The sequence below is a fragment of the Vulpes vulpes genome, chromosome 1 (assembly GCF_048418805.1).
Source record: "Vulpes vulpes isolate BD-2025 chromosome 1, VulVul3, whole genome shotgun sequence".
In the NCBI taxonomy this organism is placed as follows: Eukaryota; Metazoa; Chordata; class Mammalia; order Carnivora; family Canidae; genus Vulpes; species Vulpes vulpes.
The window spans coordinates 25,093,686-25,113,065 of record NC_132780.1 but is presented as its reverse complement, the minus strand read 5'-3'; the positions used below and the strand labels follow the sequence as shown (position 1 = coordinate 25,113,065).

Genomic DNA, 19,380 nt, shown 5'->3' with positions numbered 1-19,380 from the left:
TTCTGAAAGAAATCAAAGAATACCTAAATAAATGGAGAGATGGTTCATGTTATGGATAGGGAGATAGGATGTTGTTGACAGGCCAACTTGCTCCATATATCCAGTGCAATCTCCATCAGAATCCTAGCAAATTATCTTGAGGTATCAACAAACCCGTTCTAAAGTTTATATGAGAAGCCGAAGACCCCAAAGAGCCAACACAATACTGAAGAACAAAGTCAGGAGCCTAACGTGACCAGATTCCACAACTAACTATAAAGCTGCAGTGATGAAAAAGAGCACAGTGTTGGCAAAAGGGAAATGTAATAGTCAAGAGTTCTGGGGAAGATGGAGGAATAGGAGGGTCCTAAGCTCCATTCGTACCACAGACACAACTAGATAACACCTACATCAGTGCAAATAACCCAGAAAAGGATCCAAGGACTGGCAGAACAAAAACATGTAGAGAACGGGCCACATCCAACAGCGTAAGAAGGCTGGAGGCACAGTCAGGCGCTAAACAGACCAGCGGGACGGTCTGTGGGAGGGAGGGACACATATACACAGAGAGGAGAGGAAAACAGCCCCACACTCTGCACCCCAAGCATGGGGGACCCTCTGGGGAAAACCAGTCCTGGTAACATTGGGCTTTGAAAGCCAGAGGAGCCTAATTTCTCAAGTTCTTACAATCAACCTGTGGAGCTTAATACCTGGAACTTTAAAAACCGTGGGCTCAGCTCTGGAAGAGCTGAGGGTGATAGGAAACTGAGTCCCTGTCCTTAAAAGAGATAGCACAACAAATGGCCCTTTGGAGATATAGTATGGAAACACCTTTATGAGAAATGCCTGAGATAAGGGAGGGCCATCTGTTTACTAATCTCATGCAGGTGCTGGAGGGGCAGGGATCTCTGGGGGCTTCTCCAGGAAAAAGGAGCTGGCTAGAACCATTTCCTTCCTCACCCCCCAGCCTAGGCACATGGCACATGAGCATCTGCAGGAACCAGCACAGCATGAACACGAGCCACCTAATGTGCTAAAAGCACCATCCCACCGTGTTCTCCTGCAGACCTGTCCACCCCTGCCCCGAGGCCGGGCCTTGCTGCAGCTCTCCCAGAACAGCCCCACACAACCCTTGCTAACAGTCCATGCCTGACCCTGCACTCTTCTGAGGATCCATTCCCTCCAACCCAATTGACCTCAGGCCCAGGGGATGCTGGCCCCTCCTGCTGGCCCTGTGCACCATGCTCCCCGCAGTGAGGCAGCAGTCTTCTAAAGCAGCTCCAGGTCCCTTCCCTCAATGGACCTGCACAATCCTTGCTGAGACCTTAGGGCCTATATCCACATTCCCCTGCGAATTTGTCCCCTCCAATACACTCTTGGCAGAGCCCATCCAAACTGGTGCCACAAGCCTGGCACTGGGCAAGCTTCCCCTCCACAGTGACTCCTGCCCCAGAGAGAAAGAAAGATAACCACACACACAAGTCCCACTGCGGCCCCAACAGAGGGCTGGAGTAAGACAACTGGTCACACTGCAGGGCCCATCCACCAACAAAAGCTTCTCAGGGGACAACACAGAGAGGCACCCTGCAGTGTGGTGCTACCACAGCTCTGGCACACACCTGGTCTGACTCAACTAAGCCCAAGGCAGCCGAGACTGGCTGACCAACAACACAGGGACCAAACCCTGCCTTCAACAGGCAAAGAGAGCCACCGCAGATGACTAATCTAAAGGTAAGAGCGGCTCTGCCACGGTAGCAGGGTGCATGCAACACACAGGAGAGCCCTGAAGTGCCAGGTTCTGGTGAACAGGAGACACAGCAGGACACCACTAAACCTATTCTCCATAAGGCCATGACTTTCAGGGGCCTCTGGGTGGCTCAGTCCATTAAGCGTCTGCCTTCAGCTCAGGTCATGATCTTGGGGTCCTGGAATCGAGTCCCACAGCAGGCTCCTTGCTCAGTGGGCAGTCTGGTTCTCCTCCTCCTGGCCCTTCCCCACCATCCTGTGCTCTCTAATAAAAAAATTTTTTTAAAAAAGGCCATGACTTTCAAGAGTAGGAGACATAGCTGACTTTCCTAACACACAAAAACAGACAGACAAAATGAGAGAAATATGTCCCACACGAAAGAGCAGAACAAAATCACAGCAAAAGAGCTAAATGAAATGGCAATAATATGCCTGATAGAGAATTTAAAACAATGGTCATAAGGATACTCACTGGACTTGAGAAAGAGTGGAGGACCTCAATGAAACCCCCTGACAAAGAGATAAAAAACATAAAAGAGAACTAATCATAGATGAAAAACTTAATAACTGAAATTAAAAATACATCAGAGGGAATAAACAGTAGACTAGAGGAAGCAAAATAATGGATCAGTAACCTGGAGGACAGAGAAATGGAAAGTAATCAAGCTGAACAAGAAAGAGAAAAAACAATAACAAAAAATGAAAACAGACTTAAGAAACAAAGAGACACTATCAAGAATAGTAACATTTGTATTATAGGGGATCCCAGAAGGAGAGAGAGAATAGGAGGCAGAAAATTTATTTGAAGAAAAAAATGGCTGAGAACTTACTGTATCTAGGGGAGGAAAGAGAAATCCAGATGCAGGAGGCATAGAGTCTCCCACAAAATAAACCCAAGGAGGTCCACACCAAGACCTATAGTAATTAAAATGGCAAAAGGCAGTGAGAGAAATTTAAAAGCATCAAGAGAAAAGAAAACAGTTACAAATAAGGAAACCCCATAAGGCCATCAGCTGATTTTTCAGCAGAAACTCTGTAGGCCAGAGAATGTGGCATAAAATATTCAAAGTGCTAAAAGGAAAAAATCTGCAACGGAGAATACTCTGTCTGGGAAGACTATCATTCAGAATAGAAAGACCACTAAAGAGTTTAACAGACAAGTTACAGAAAATTCATGACCACTAAACCAGCCCTCCAAGAAACATTAAACGGGACTTTATCAGTGGAAACAAAAGACCATAAGAAGGAGTAAAAAAGGTAGGAAGCACAAAAGCAGTAAAACTAGGTATATTTATAAAAATCAGTCAAGGGAGGAGCTCCTGGGTGGCTCAGTCAGTTGAGTGTCCAACTACTGATTTCAGCTCAGGTCCTGATCTCAGGGTCAAGACATCAGGCCCCATGTCAGACTCTGCACATAGTTCAGAGTTTGCCTGTCCCTCTCCCTCTACTTCTCTCCCAACTTGCATACTCTCACTTTCAAATAAATAAAAATATAATCTTTAAAAAACATCGGTCAAAGGATTCACAAAATAAAGGAGTGTAAAGTATGATACATATTCCTAAAACATGGTAGGGAGAGGAATAAAGAACAGGTTCAAACTTAAGCGACCATCAACTTAACATAAACTGCTATATACATGAGATCTATAAATCTAATAATAACAAATCAAAAGCCAGTAACAGATAAGCAAAAAACAAAGAGAAAGTGAAGTATGTTGCTAAAGAAAGCCAGCAAACTAAGAGACAAAAAGAAAAAAAGGAACAGACAAGAACCACAAAAACAACCATGAAAGAAGTTAACAAAATGGCAATAAATACATACCTGACAATGATCACCTTGAATGTAAATCGACTAATATACCAATCAAAAGACACAGGATGGCATTATGGATAAAAAAGCAAGACCCATCTACATGTTGTCCACAAGAGCTTCATTTCAGACCTAATGACACACATACAGATTGAAAGTTAAGGGATGGAGGGGCATCTGGGTGGCTCAGTTGGTTAAGTGTTGGCCTTTGACTCAGATGGTGATCTCAGGGTCCTAGGATGGAGCCCCGTCTTGGGCTCCCTATTCAGCAGAAAGCCTGCTTCTTCATCTCCCTTTGCCTGCTGTTCCCCCTGCTTATGCCTGCCTCCCTCCCTGCTTCCCTCTCCTTTTCTCTTTCTTTCTGTCAAATAAATAAAATCTTAAAAAAAAAGGGGGGGGGGGGATGGAGAAGCACTTATCACACAAATGGAAGTGATAAGAGAGCCAAGGTGGCCATATATATATGACAAAACAGACTATAAAACAGACAAAATCAAGATACAAAGAAGGACACTACATAATCATGAAGGAACAATCCAACAAAAGATGTAACAATTGTAAATATTTGTGACCCAACATGGGAAGACCCAAATACAAAAAACAGCTACTAATAAACATAAAGGAGAAAATTAATAGTAATAAAATAATAGTAAGGGAACTTAACACCCCACTTACATTAACAGATTGTCCAAACAGAAAGTCAACAAGGACTCATTAGCTTTGACTGACATATTGGGCCAGATGGATCTAACAGAATTATCCACAACATTCCATCCTAAAACAAAATATGCATTCTTTTCAAGTGCATATGGAACAGTCTCCAGAAGAGATCGCATGTTAGGACACAAAACAAGTCTCAAATTCAATAAGATCAAAATCATACCATGCATCTTTTCTGACCACACCCTAAGAAAATAGAAATCAACCACAAGAAAAAAATCTGGAAAGAGCACAAATACATGGAAGTTAAATAACATGCTACTAATGAATGGGTGAACTAAGAAATCAAAGAAGAAATCAAAAAGTACATGGCGATGGGACGCCTGGGTGGCTCAGCAGTTGAGTGTCTGCTTTTGGCTCAGGACATGATCCCGGAGTCCTGGGATCAAATCCTGCACCGGGCTTCCTGCATGGAGGCTGCTTCTCTCTCTGCCTGTGTATCTGCCTCTCTCTCTGAGTCTCTCATGAATAAATAAATAAAATCTTTTTTTAAAAATAGGCTTTAAAATTTTTAAGAAAAAAATAAAGTACATGGCGACAAATAAAAATGAAAACGTAACAGTCCAACATCTCTGAGATGCACCAAAAGCTCTTCCAAAAGAGAAGTATATAGCAATACAGGCCTACCTTTAAGAAGCAAGAAAAATCTCAAACAACCTAACCTTACACCTCTTAAAGAAGCAAAAAACAAACAAACAAACAAAAAAACAAACCAAAGCCAGTAGAAGGAAAGAAATAATAAAGATTAGAGCAGAAGTAAATGGAATAGAAGTTACAAAATCCAATAGAACAGATCAATGAAACCAGCATCTTATTCCTTTAACCAGCAGTGAAACTGAATCACTGGTAAACCTCTCAACCAACGAAAGTCCAGGATCAGACAGCTTCACAAGTGAATTCTACCAAACATTTAAAAGAGAGTAAATACTCTTCTCAAACTATTCCAAAAAATAGAAGAAGGAAGCTTCTAAATTCGTTTACGAGGCCAACACTACCCTGATACCAAAGACAGATAAAGACACCACAAAAAGAAAGAGAAAAAAAAAAAGAAAAAAGAAATACAGACCAGCATCTCTAATGAACATAGATGCAAAAATTCTCAAAAAATATTAGTAAACCAAACCCAACAATACATTACAAAAATCATTTACAACAATTAAGTGGGATTTATTCCTGGGCTGCAAGGGTGGTTCAGTATTCACAAACCAACCAATGTAATATATCACATCAATGAGAGAAAGCACAAAAACCATATAATCATTTCAGCAGATGCAAAAAGGAAAAAAACATTTGACAAAGAACGACATCCATTCATGATAAAAACCTTCCCCAATGCAGGTTTAGAAGGAATATACATCAGCAAAATAAGGCCACAGCCAACATCATACTTATGGTGAAAAACTAAAAGCTTTTCCCCTAAGATCAAAAACAAGACAAGGATATCCATTCTCACCACTTTTATTCAATATGATACTGGAAGTCCTAGCCATACCAATCCAATTAGACAAGAAATAACAGGCATCCTAACTGGTAAAAAAGATGTAAAACTTGCACTGCTTGCAGATGACATGAAACTTATATACAGAAAACCCTAAAGACTCCACACACACACACACACACACACACACACACACACACACAAACAAAAAAACCACAAAACAAAAGCCAAACTACACACACACACACACACACACAAACTACTAGTACTGATAAATGAGTCCAGTATGGTCACAGGAAATAAAGTAAATATACAGAAATCTGTTGCATTTCTACACACTAATAACAAAGTAGCAGAAAGAGAAAGAAAACAATCCTATTTATGGTTGCCTCAAAAATAATAAAATCAGGAAAAAACTAAACCAAGGAGGTAAAAAACTTATACTCTGAAAACTATAAAACACTGATGAAAGAAATTGAAAATGACATAAATGGAAAGACATCCCATGCTCATGGATCAGAATAATTATTGTTAAAATCTCCATACTACCAAAGCAATCTACACATTAAATACAATCCCTATGAAAACATCATTAGCCTTTTTCACAGATCTAGAACAAGAAATCCTAAAATTTGTATGAAACCACAAAAAAGCTACAAATAGCTAAAGCAATCTTAGGAAAGAACAAAAACGGAGGTATCACAATTCTAGATTTCAAGATATATTACAAAGCTGTAGTAATCAAAACAGCATTATACTGGCACAAAAAGTAGACTCATACATAGGTCAGTAGAACAGAAAAGAACACCCAGAAATAAACCCATTATTAGAATGTCAATTAATCTTCAACAAAGCAGGAAAGAATATGCAATGGGAAAAAGTCTCTTCAACAAATGGTGTTGGGAAAAGTGGGCAGCTCCATGTGGAAGAATGTAACAGGATCTCTTTCTTACATCATACACAAAAATAAACTCAAAATTGATTAATTGTGGGACTTGAAACCGAAAAATCCGGTAAGAGCACATGTAGTAATTTCTCTGATATCAGCCACAGCAACGTTTTTCTAGATATGTCTCTTAAGGCAAGAGAAACAAAAGCAAAAACAAACTATTAGGACTACATCAAAATAAAAAGCTTCTGGGATCCCTGGGTGGCGCAGCGGTTTGGCACCTGCCTTTGGCCCAGGACGCGATCCTGGAGACCCGGGATCGAATCCCACGTCGGGCTCCCGGTGCATGGAGCCTGCTTCTCCCTCTGCCTGTGTCTCTGCCTCTCTCTCTCTCTGTGTGTGACTATCATAAAAAAAAATAAAATAAAATAAATAAAAAAAAATAAAAAGCTTCTGCACAGCAAAGGAAACAATCAACAAACCTAAAACACATCCTGGATGGGTATATTGGCAAGTGATACAGGCAATAAAGGGTTAATATCCAAAATATACGAAGAACTTGTACAATTCAACACCAGAAAGCCCCCAAATAAACCAATTACAAATAGGCAGAACACATTTCTCCAAAGAAGACAGATGGCCAAGAGATGCATGGAAAGATGTTCAACATCATTAATCATCAGGGAAATGTAAATCAAAACCACAACAAAACACCACCTTACACCTGTCAGAATGGCTAAAATAAAAAATACAGGAAACAAGTGTTGAAAAGGATGTGGCGAAAAATGAACCCTCAAGCAGGGTTCCACTATTGGTGGGAATGCAAATGGTGTGGCCACTGTGGAACAGTGTGGAGGTCCCTCAAAAAAAAAAAGAACTACCACATGATACAGTAATTTCACTACTAGGTATTTACCCAAAGAATATGAAAACATTAATTTGAACTGATATATGTACCCCTGTTTACTGCAGCATTATTTACAATAGCAGAAATATGGAAGCAAACTAATTATCCAATGATAGAAGAATGGATAAAGAAGATTTGATACACACACACAGAAAAAAATGGAATTATCTGACATTAAAAAAAAAAAGAATGAAATCTCATAACAACATGAATGGATCTAGAGGGCAAAATGCTAAGTGAAATAAGCCAGTCAGAAAAAGACAAATACAAGATGATTTCACTCATATGTGGAATTTAAGAAACAAGTAAACAAAGGGAGGAAAAAAGACAAAAAAACAGACTCAATTATAGAGAACAAAGTGATGATTACTAGAGAAGAAGGGGAGGGGAAGATGGGTGAAATAGGTGAAAATGATTTATTATACACTTATCCTGATGAGCTCTAAGTAATGTATAGAATTACTGAATCACTATATTGTACATCTGAAACTAATGTAACACTGATGTTAACTGTCTTGGAATTTTAAAAAGAGAAAAACCCTCAAAATGGATTAAACACCTAAATGTCATCAGGCTCACTGTGAAGAGCCTGCTTCTCCCTCTATGTCTCTGCCTGTTTCTTTCATGAATAAATACATAAAATCTTTAAAAATAAATACCTAAATGTGAAACCTGAAATTATAAAATTCCTACAAGGAAACAGAGGCAGTAATTTCTCTGACATCAGCTGTTGAAACATTTTACAAAATATGCCTCTTCAGGCAAGAAAAACAAAAGTAATGATAAACTATTCTGACCACATCAACATAAAAAAGCTTTTGTATAGTAAAAAACGACCAACAAAACAAAGACAACCTCTACTAAATGGCAGATGATATTTGCCAATGATATATCTAATAAGTGGTTAATAATCCAAAATACATAAGAACTTACACAACTCAACACCAAAAAAAGAAAAAAGAAAAAAAAAAAACAATTTCCCAATTGGCAGAGGATCTGAATAGATGTTTTTCCAAAAACAACATCCAGAGGGCCAACAGACACTTGAAAAGATGCTCAACATCACTCATCAAGGAAATGCAAATCAAAGCTACAATGAGATACCACCTCACACCTGTCAGAATGGCTAGTATTAAAAAGACTTGTGGTGAAAAAAAGAACTTCCTAGAGAACTTAAAAATAGAACTACCATATGATCCAGTAATTTCACTACTGGGTATTTACCCAAAGAAATGAAAATGCTAATTCAAAAAGATACACGCACTCCTGTTTATTACAGCATTATCTACAGCAGCCAAGATATGGAAGCAACCTGAGGGTCCACTGATAGATGAACCGATGTACAAACAAAACAAATGAACAAACATAAAACAGACTCAAAGATACAGAGAACAAAATGGTGGGGGTGGGGGTATGGGCAAAATAGATAAAGGGGATTAAGAGGTGCAAACTTCCAGCTATAAAATAAGTCACAGAGATGAAAAGTACAGCATACGGAATATAGCCAATAATACTGCAATAACATTGTATAGTGACAGTAACTATATTTATCAAGGTAAGCATCTAGTCATGTAGAAAATTGCTGAGTCAATATGCTGTACACAAATATAACATTCTATGTTTATTATACTTTAACACAAATTTTAATAAACATTTTTAAAAATTCCTTATTCATAAGAGATGCATACTGAAGTATTCACAGGTAAAATGATGTGCGGGATTTGCTGCAAAATACTTGAGCAGAGAAAACCAGAAGGGGAAAAAAAAGAGAACGTTGACAAATGCTGAAGCTGGGTGAGGGGTAGAGACACGATCTTTCAATATTCTTGCTACTTTGGGCTGTGTTTGTAAAATTTTCACAATAAATTTTAAATGTAATAACCCCATCTCCCTCCACATCCCCCAAAAGCAGCCCCAGGCCTGATCCTGGGGATCGGGGATGGAGTCCCACGTCGGGCTCCCTGCATGGAGCCTGCTTCTCCCTCTGCCTTTCTCTGTGTCGCTCATGAATAAATAAATTAAATCTTAAAAAAAAAAAAAAAAGATAAGGGAATATCTTTTTTAAAAAATGAATAAATAAAGGGCTGGATATGCAGACTGCAAACACTGGACGGCCTGGTTCCTGTCAGTAACATTAGGGGAGGCGACCAAGGATCAGGAGAAAATCAATGTTTAAATCAGCATTAGATGCATGAGATAATCTTTTAAAATAGAGCACCTCTTTCAAATTTTTTTCATCAACTCTGGAGGTGAACCGCTAGCTCCAGGGTAGAGCCTATGCAGTCCTTCCCGCACCATTTACCACCGCTCTCCGCGACCCAAGAGCCAGGACGGCCGAGGAAAGCCCAATGCGGCCAACACCACACTGCCCTCCCCCAACAGCACTGTTCCCGCGTTGGTTCTGCGCTCGCTGCCCAGCCCCGCGAATACGGCGGAGGGCACCTGCGAGACGCTGGAAAGCTCGCGAGTGAAGCCGGCGACGCCTGCGGCTCCGCGCCGCGCACAGCAGGGCCCGCGGCAGCACCACCGCCCCACGGGGACGCGCCCCCGCCCGACGCGTCCTCCCACCGCCCCGCGCGACGCCCGCAAGCCCGCAGCCGCCTGCCCTGCGCTCCGCACGGCGAGGGCGGCCCCCCCACGCGCCTCCGCCTGCCTTCCACTTTCCGAACGAAATTCAAAAATGACCTCGGGGCGAGGTCTTAGCCTCCGCTGCCCCGCGCCGGGTGATTCGGGGGGCCCGCGGGGGCGGCCAGCGGCGGGGCCCGGGGGCCGCGGCGAAGGACCCCGCCGGCCCGAGGCCACACGGACCCGAGCGTCTCCAGGCTGCCCCGGGCCGACCTTCCCCCACGCCCGGGCGCACGGGCTCCACCGACCCGCGCCCCCACGCAGGTCGCCCCGGGCAGCCCCCCACCCCCGCCCCCGCCCGCGGGGAGGTCGCCCACCGCCCCTCCCAGGCGGGCCGCTCCGACCGCGCCGAGAACCCCGAGCTCCCCGGCCTCCCCCGGGCCGCGGCCGCGGCTGACGAGCTCACCCTCGGAGCCCCGCCGCGCTCCCCGGGACTAGCGACGCCGGCGGCCGGGGGGCGGTGCTACCCGCAGCGCCCCGGGCGCGGGTCTTCATTACCCACAGTGCCTCAGTGCCTCAGTGCGCAGCGCGCCTGCGCCGTCGCCTCCCGACTGCACCGCGCCGCGGGCGACCCCATGCGGTGGCTGCGGGCAGCACTCGCCTGGACCCCTCCACGCCGGGACTCCCTTAGTCTCCTAGGCTTTTGTGGACGTGGGGAAGTTATCGGGCAGGTCGAGGCAACCTGACTTTCCCCTACAAGAGAAGGGTGCTTCACGTGACTGGAAAATCCTATTGATTTACAGGGCCCTTGTATTTTTTGCTGAATAATAAAATAGCTACATGACTGTGTACTTGTCCATCCTGCAGAGATCCACCCCTGTGTTTACATTTAAATTACAGTAAAAATGAAAGCACTTCTAACAAATGCCAAAGATACTGGCATTGTTCTCTTTCAAAGAAGATACTGGATCATAAAAAATAGTAATTAGAACAAAAATGAAATAAAAATTCTAACTTTAAAAATAAAACTGCCAAAAAAATAAAAAATAAAAAATAAAAAATAAAATAAAAATAAAACTGCCAGGGGCGGTTAAGCATCTGCCTTCAGCTCAGGTCATGATCCTGAGGTCCTGGGATGGAGCCCCAAGTTGGGTAGGGGGTCTGCCTCTCCCTCTCCCGCTGCCCCTACCCCTGGCTCCTGCGCACCCATGCGTGCTCTCTCAAATTTAATTAATTAATTAATTAATTCATTCATTCATTCCTTAAAAAAAAAAAAAAGAATAAAACTGCCAGAGGCATTTGGGTGTCTCGGTTAAGTAAGACTCTTGACTTCAGCTCAGATCTTGATCTTGACTTGTGAGTTCAAGTCCCACAATGGGCTCAAGCCCATAAATAAAAGTGCTATTTTACCAGCAAAAACGGGTTCACTGAGAAATAGAGAATTGCAATCCCAGACAAGCAGGTTTTGGGAAAACCATCAAGTCCAGGAGCAACGTGGAGGAAGTTCTTTTATAGAAGAGAGGAGGCTGGGATCCCTGGGTGGCGCAGCGGTTTGGCGCCTGCCTTTGGCCCAGGGCGTGATCCTGGAGACCTGGGATCGAATCCCACATCGGGCTCCCGGTGCATGGAGCCTGCTTCTCCCTCCGCCTGTGTCTCTGCCTCTCTCTCTCTCTCTGTGACTATCATAAATAAATAAAAATTTAAAAAAAAAAAAAAAAAAAAGAAGAGAGGAGGCTGGGAGGGGCTGTTGTAAAGTAAAAGTCCATTGGAGAAAATCAGGAGCCGGAAGTGTAGCGGCTTCTCATTGGCTGAGCTGTGATCATCTCTTACTGGCAGAGATGCTACAGGGGGCAGGGGAGGGGAGGAAAACTAACTCCTCCTGGAGTAGTAAAGAAGTATCTCAATGTTTATCTCTTCCTATTGGATCTCCAATTGTCCATGAGAGCTAAGAATTGAAAGCTCCCCCTGCCAGCCTCTTGGCTCCATTCTTTTTTTTTCCCCTATTCTAAATGAGATTTCCTTTTATTTTCATGTTCCCCCCTCTTTTAAAGATTATTTATCCATGAGAAACAGAGGCAGAAACATAGGCAGAGGGACCCTACTGGAAGCCAGGTGCGGGACTCCATCTCAGAACCTCAGGTTCACGCCCTGAGCCAAAGGGAGCTTCTCAACTCCTGAGCCACCCAGGTGCCCCACCTTTCCCTCTTTTGATCAAGATCTTTCTTCAAAAGCACTGCTGATCAAGAGTCAGGTTTTTTGTGTTTAGTGGTTTTGTCCCTTTCTGCCAGGAAAAATGTTTCCTGGTCGTCATGGCCTACATCAGAGGGAAAATGCATAGCAGTTGGAGACCACTTAAGGCCACATTTGAGTAACAAGAAAGCTTAGGAGGGAGAACTCTCAGGTACTCTAACATGAAGTCCATGTCTTCTCAAGATCATAAGTGTTGAAGCTCACCTTGAAGGGTTGAGCCTGCATTGCTTTTTTGAGTACATCAAGTTTGTTTGTTTGTTTGTTTTAGGTTTTACAGGCAACAAGATATGAAACTTAATTATACACAACAGAAGTAAGATAACAATTCATAATGGTTCTAAACCAGGAATCTAGGTCTAAAAGTAGCCAACTGATATATCTATCGGCATTTATTCCAACTTAGGGAAGAGTGGTTCTCACAAAGGCAAATGTGGGGTCATGTATACCTCCTGGAAGTTTCTGCCAGAAGCAACCACAAAAGTTGATTCATGGATAGCGCAGGAGCAAACAGAAAGAATTAACCAAGTACATTTGGGAAGATACCATGCAGATATAAATATGAAACAACAGCTGATGAACTTTTTGCAAAACCAGCACAACTCAAAAACATTCTAAAACAGTGTTGTTATCTCAAAAGAACTGTTTGGAATCAAATCTTCTATTGATGATACAGCTTATAAGCCTGCCAATTCAGAGACCATGAATTTGGATAAGAATCCGAAGTCAGTTAACAGTTCAGAAGAAAGAAGGCTTTTGTGAATTCTGAATCTTCTAACCCTTTGAAGAAAGCAAGTGAAAATTAACTTGTCCTGGGATCATAATGAGGCCGTTTTAAAAAGATACAAAGAAGAGGTTTCCCTCTTTCACAAGGACTGGATAAAGCAGAAAGGGGCATTGTCTTCCTACAAAAGAGAGAAGAAACAACGGTGAGAAGAAGGTATCCTGGCCTGGTCCAGACATCGTGGGAAATCTATGTGGTCAGGTGCCGTCTGCTTCCATTCTGGGAAATCTGTACTTTTTAGACATGTCTCCCAAGGCAAGGAAAACAAAAGCCAAAATAAACTATTGGGGTTATATCAAAATAAAAAGGTTTTGTCTAGTGATGGAAGCCATTAACAAAACAAAAAGGTAACCTACTGAATGGGAGAAGATATTTGCAAATTATATATCCAATAATGAGTTAATATCCAAAATATGTAAAAAAAAAATGCGTGTATGATTCAACACCAAAAAACCAAACAATCCAATTTAATAAATATTAATAAACAAATAAATGTCCTGAATAGATATTTTTCCAAAGAAATATAAATATAGCCAAAAGACACACAAAAAGATGCTCAACATCACAATCATAAGGGAAATGTCAGTCAAAACCATAATGAGATATCACCTCACATCTGTCAGAATGGCTAAAACCAAAATGACAAGAAATAACAAGCGTTGGCGAGGATGTGGAGAAAAAGGAGCCCTCATCCACTCTCGGTGGGAGTATAACCTGGTACAGCCACAGTGGAAAACAGTATAGAAGTTCTACAAAAAAAATAAATAAAAATAGAAATACTATAAGATCCAATAATTCCACTATTGGGTATTTACTCACTGAAAATTAAAACATTAACTTGAAAAGATACATCCACCTCTATATTTATTGCAGCATTATCAGCAATAGCCAAGTTATGGAGTCCATCAATAGACAAATGGATGAGGAAGATATGGTACATACATACATACATACATACAATAGAATATTACACAGCCACAAATAAGATCATGCCATTCACAACTACATGGATGGATCTAAAGAGTATTATGCTAAGTGAAATAAATTAGACCGAGAAAGACAAATACCATATGATTTCATTCATATGTGGAATCTTTAAAAAAAAACAAATGAATAAACAAAAAGCAGGATCAGAACTATAAATACAGAGAAGAAATTATTGGTTGCCAGAAAGGAGGAAGGTGAAGTGATGGGCAAAATGGGTGAAGGAGAGTGGGACATATAGACTTCCATTTATGGAATGAATAAATCATGGGAATAAAAGACACAGCATAAGGAATATAGTCAATAACATTGTGATAGTGATGTATGGTGACAGATGGTAGCGACACTTAAGGTGAATATAGCATAATGTATAAACTTTTTTTTTTGTATAAACTTTTCAAATCACTATGTTGTGCATCTGAAACCAATATAACAGAGTGTGTCAGCTATCCTCAAATAAAAAAGGTAAAATAAATTACTTTTGGGTTAAGTCAGTGCACATGAGGAAGGATCATAGTCTTTTTAAAAATAAAAGCAGCTGGAGTCCCAATGTTTGTGGGGTTGAGTGGGTACCCTCAAAGTACTGAGATCCCATTTCTTAGAGGTTTTTATCTAGAGTATAAAGAAAAATCCTGAAACAACACAGTTTCAACAGGAACAGTCTGGCTCCAAAAGGAATCAGACCAAAGGCCAGCATGGTTCCAGTAAGGACAGCCCAGTTCCAAAAAGGGATCAGACTGGAGGCTAAATAGGTACAACAAAACCTTACAACTGAGCCTGAATAAAGCCCAGAGAGCTAGAACACAGAGCAGAGCTCAAAACCCAGGAAAAAATTTAAACTCAAACTAAATGGTCAGCAGGACCCAGTAAGCCCAGTTGGCTGTGTGGGCACCAGCACCTGTTTGCTCACCAGCCTTGGAGTGATTGAGGGTCATTGCTGAATCTCACCTCTGATCAAAAGTAATGTTAAACTTAGAAATAAAACTGTCAGTTATTTTACCATCAAAATATAGGTTTATTTGGGAATAGCAAAGGATTGCAACCCAGGACACGCAAGCTGTGGCAAACCATCAGTGAATCCAGAAATCAAAGGAGAGAAAGGTCCTTTTATAGAGGAAAGGAGAATTTGGGAGGGATTGTTGTAAACTAAAAGTCCATTGGAATAAATAGGGAGCTGGCAGTGTAGTGACTTCTCATTGGCTGAGCTGTGGCAGAGAAAGAAGAAACCTTCCTTCCTCCTGCTGGATTAGTAAAGGAGTCCATTTACAAGATACATCTCTTCCTGTTGGGTCTGCCAACGACCTTGAGTGGTAATGTGGGAGGGTGTGAGAGTGTTCCCTGCTGTCCTTCTGACTCTATTCTAAACCAGGTTTCCTTTTATTCAATTTTTACAAAGTAAATGTGAAAACACTTAAAGCTATAATAATTAAAATTATTTTTAAAAGATTTTATTTATTTATTCATGAGAAACAGAGAGAGAGAGAGAGAGAGAGAGAGAGAGAGGGGCAGAGACACAGGCAGAGGGAGAAGCAGGCTCCCTGCAGGGAGTCCGATGTGAGACTTGATCCCAGACCCTGGGACCAAGCCCTGAGCCAAAGGCAGATGCTCAACTGCTAAGCCACCAGGTGTCCCTTTAAGTTATTTTTATACAAAAATCATTGATTAGTTGTAACAGAACAGAGAGCTCAGAAATATCAAGGTGTTTATAAAGAAACACACATTCTTTTTCTAGGAGCTTGACAAATGTTTTCAAATTACTTCCTATTAACTTTGGATCAAAATGAAGTAATAGGAACCAGATTTAGCCTCCTGCCTATAATAAATTTTAAAAGGACAAAATATATGAGGAGATAGGTTTGAAGATGGTTGATATAAGACAATGAAGAGCAGTGACCTTGAGAAATGAATAAGTAATAAATCACATAAGCATTTGAACTTCCCTGGATGGAGAGAAATTTCAGGTCATAAGCCAGAGAAGGGAAACCCAAGTGAAGGCTCTCCCTCTTCAAGTATCAGCTGAGTGCTGAGCAAGTCACACTTGTACAACACTTAGGAAAGAACCCCTGGACAGGATTAGGAGGAAATACTGTGAGCTCACATAGTCCAGGAATAGTGCCTGTTCCCCCCAGACTGAAAAACCTTCATAATTCACATGGGCCTGGAGGAAAGTACTCAAAAGGGTTTTGCCTCAAAAGTGGGGCAAAATTAGGCTTGAATGCTTGATAGAGATAATTGTTATATTAAATTTGGGGAGAGAAAACATATGTCTCAGAAATCTTAAAAGTTGCTTTCAATTTTTAAAAGATTTTATTTATTTGAGAGAAAGAGAGAATAAGCAAGGGGAGGGACAGAGGGAAAGAGAGAATCAGACTCCCCACTGAGCAGGGGGCCCAACATGGGGCTTGACCCCTGGACTCCAGGATCATGACCTGAACTGAAGGCAGACGCTTAAACCAACTGAGCCACCCAGGGATCCTAAAAGTCGCTTTCATTTTTGCATGAATTATGTATGCAAAATTACACATAAATAAAAATAAAATTTTAAAGAAGCCTAAATTCATGGTCTCCACAAAGTGAGCTGTACGTTTAATAAGATCCAATTAAAATAACATTTGCATACTTTTCAACCCCACAAAGTAATTCTAATATTTATCTTGATTACTATATTTACAAATACAATGGTGATAAACAATAAAGCTTAACTTCCTGTATTAGTAGCATTTCAATATAAAACTATAATAAACAGTGTGATGATGGTGCAAATCTGCTGAACAGAACTAAAGGGAAAGTCAGTAAAGCAATTAGGAAGGGAGAAGTAGAAAGAGAGAAGAAAAGTGAGAATGATTTCAAATCGGTTTGAAATGCTTGAGAAAATAGTTGTTTGTGGGAAGTTAAGCTAGATCACAAGAGAATCTGGAAGACCTGTAACTACAAGGAAGCTACTTGTGGTGGAATTAAAGAAGATATTAAGGAACACCACCTTAGAGATTATGCAATGTGTACAGAAAGGTTGATACCACTTGAGATCATTACTGGTAGGCAGTCTGGAAAGAAGAGAGGCATTGGTTTTATTACTTTTGATGATCATGTCCCTGTGGATAAAATTGTACTGTGAAAATACCATACCATCTGTAGTCAGAAATAAGAAAGGCTTTGTGCAGACAAGAAATGCAGGGAGTCAAAAGTTCTAGGAGTGGTAGATGAAGGTATTTTGCCTTGAAGGATTAATGCAGAAGCAGTGGATCAGGAGGTAAGTTTGGGGGAGGTTTTGATGGGCATGGAAGAAGATGTGGACTTGGGGATGGCTAAAATGGGTATGGAAGAGGATTTGGAGGTGGCATTTTTGGAGGCAGCATGGTTATGAAGGAGAAAAATGAGGATATGGTGGTAGAGATATAGGCTGTGGGAACCAGGATGTGGTTTCGATGATGTAGGAAGAAATTATGCAGTGGAAATTACAATGATTTTGGTTATTATAACTAGCAGCCTTATAACTATGGTCCAAGGAAGAGTGGACATTTTGGTGATAGTAGGAACATAGGCGGACCATATGGTGAAGAGAACTATAGTTCAGGAGGAATGGAGGAAGTGAGGATTCTGAGGGAGGAACAAATACTGAATTTCTTCCTATTTTCCATGGGTTTCACTGTATAACTTGGAGAGGACAAGAGCCCAGAGGTAGCAAAACAGCTTTGAGTTATCAAAATGACAATATTTAGAAAATTTATATCTCAGGCATGCATAAGTATGGAATGATATGGCCATACTTCCCCCAAATATACAATTATCCTGCATACAAATGAAGACACTAACACTTTCAAGAAGATGATGCAAAGACCTTAAATAATGTTCACTCTTCTCCTTAACTTAAATATATATGTGTATATATATATATGCTATATCCTATAACTTAAATACTATAGTGTAAACAAAATATTTAAATGCTAAAATGTAAAGTCAATGCAGCTTACATTACATGATAAAAGGGTAAGAGAGTGATAAAGCAAAGTATGCTGTATCATGTATATACATGCACAGAACACACACGTGTTCATGACAAAATAAGGAAGAAATATTCGTGGTAATTATAGTCCTCATTTCTGTAATTGCTCACATGGTTGTAGCTGGTATTGCTAACTACCTCTGTCCACTACTGATTCCATATTCCCTTTGCCCTCAGCGAACATCTTAGCTGGTCATGGTTCTTTGCCCGGTGGGGTGATCCAAACCTTCATTCCTGAAGGGTTTGAGCCAGCAGCAGTCCTGCCTATCTTGCATTGTTGTATTTTTCCATTGACCTTAATCACAGAGCATAGCAATGCTAAGACACCCCAAGGAATCTCCTCTGTTCCAGACATACTCTTTCTTATCTCCACAGTGGTCTAGTGGTTCAGCTTCTCTAGGTCATCAAAATCAATCAGCCCAGCCAGCATAGCAATTCCTTTCTCTGCCTGTTGATTCAGAGGCATGAGGAGTCCAAAATAGCCAGATGACAGTCTTAACTCTCAGTTCGATACACTCATTGCTGTGTCTCCTAGTGGAAGCATTCCTGCCTTTGGAACTAAGACCTCTAGGCCAGCAGAGCACAAAACTATGGGTACAGGAAGCAAAACTATTGTTAGCACATTACTAGGAGTAGTTGTGAATGGTATCACTCCCAATTCTACCCCTTGATCCCCAGACCTGTGAATCCTGGCTATGGGAGCAATAGCACCATATATTGAATGCTGATTCAGAGTATATTCAGCCTTCGGAAGAATCTTGTCTCATTCCTGAAGGGTATTGCCACCTGAGTGGAAATGAGGTGTGAATCATCATCCCTGCATCTTCCCAGTCCTTGATACTAGCACTAATCTCTGCAATCCCTCCAGGAATGCAATGCTACTTTTATTTTATTATTTTTCTAAGTAGAGGTGGTTCTAGTGGCTTCTGATTTGTTTCCCACCATAGTAGCCCTTACTCCACAGGTCAGGGAATCAATCTGGGAATTCCCCAGTTGCTGAGTTTATCTATTCCAATTATGCATTCTGGAACTGGGGAAATAACCACAGGATGGTTTTGAGGACCCACTGGCTCACTGCAGGAAGGGTGTGAGCTAAAACTCCATTTATCATATAACCTCCATAAGCCCCATATTTTGACTGGTGGACACGAGTGACATTGAGTCTCCCAGAATTGGTGTCAGCTCAGAGCCAGTGCCCAGTAGTCCTCAAAATACCTATTATTATTATTCCCTTTTCCCCAATGCAGTCACCCTGGTAAACACTACAGATTCCTTTGGGAAGGCTGGGAGAACAACTAACAAATTTTG

The 19,380-nt window shown here is 41.3% G+C and overlaps 1 protein-coding gene across 10 annotated transcripts in view; it reads right to left on the bottom strand.

The window, feature by feature from the left end:
- Positions 1 to 10,669, bottom strand: part of ZNF169 (zinc finger protein 169) — a 45,814-nt gene extending 35,145 nt beyond the window's left edge. For 2 of the 10 annotated variants that reach the window (XM_072760820.1, XM_072760844.1), the window contains exons 1-3: positions 10,521 to 10,641; positions 6,868 to 6,985; positions 3,548 to 3,667 (exon numbers count right to left, since the gene is read on the bottom strand). The gene's annotated coding sequence lies outside the window, so the exon portion shown is untranslated. Of the gene's footprint in view, positions 1 to 3,547; positions 3,668 to 6,867; positions 6,986 to 10,520 lie in introns of all 10 variants that reach the window. The other 8 variants (XM_072760809.1, XM_072760839.1, XM_025984477.2 and 5 more) reach the window with 5 other exon arrangements.
- Between the last annotated feature and the right edge of the window lie 8,711 nt (positions 10,670 to 19,380).